General features: G+C 27.5%; 1 non-coding gene across 1 annotated transcript; it reads right to left on the reverse strand.

The window, feature by feature from the left end:
* Positions 1–289: 289 nt before the first annotated feature.
* On the reverse strand, positions 290–362 carry TRNAA-AGC (transfer RNA alanine (anticodon AGC)). Its single transcript has one exon. It is a non-coding gene; the product is annotated as a tRNA-Ala (tRNA).
* Between the last annotated feature and the right edge of the window lie 220 nt (positions 363–582).

Consider the following 582-nt stretch of genomic DNA (forward strand, 5'->3'; position numbering starts at 1 on the left):
ACTTAATTTCTATATTTAATAAGAATTTTTTCTTTTAATTCTGGATTTCCTTCATATGATTATTAAGAATAAGTAATAAGAAGAAATCATTTTGTATTATCAAAATTAATAATGAAATTTAAATAAGCTCGTAATGATTTTAGATGGATTGCTTTTTTTATAAAATAAATTATCGAATATATAAACAAATTAAATTCTAAAATTCAAATGTTTTATCCAATAGACTGAATAAAATGTTAACTGAATTTATCCAGTTTAATTTAAGGAGAGAGAAAAAAAAAAAAATCCTTGGAGGCGCCGGGCATCGATCCCGGTACCTCTCGCATGCTAAGCGAGCGCTCTACCATCTGAGCTACGCCCCCTTTCTTACAATGCTGCTTCATTCTGTGTTGTCATTCGCAGTTATTCGATAACTTAGTATGTCCATTGCAATTCTTTGTGCTTATTTAAACATATTAAAGTTGAAATAATTTCTCATTTAAATTCAATTCTCAAATATTAAAAAAAAATTAAACACACAGTGCAAATTAGCTTCATCCGGAAACAATTCGGAGTTTAAATAATGTATTATGTTTATCAAGT

The sequence above is a fragment of the Typopeltis vanoorti genome, chromosome 5 (genome assembly GCF_054136105.1).
Source record: "Typopeltis vanoorti isolate ZY-2024b chromosome 5, IOZ_Tvanoo_1.0, whole genome shotgun sequence".
Taxonomy (NCBI): Eukaryota; Metazoa; Arthropoda; class Arachnida; order Uropygi; family Thelyphonidae; genus Typopeltis; species Typopeltis vanoorti.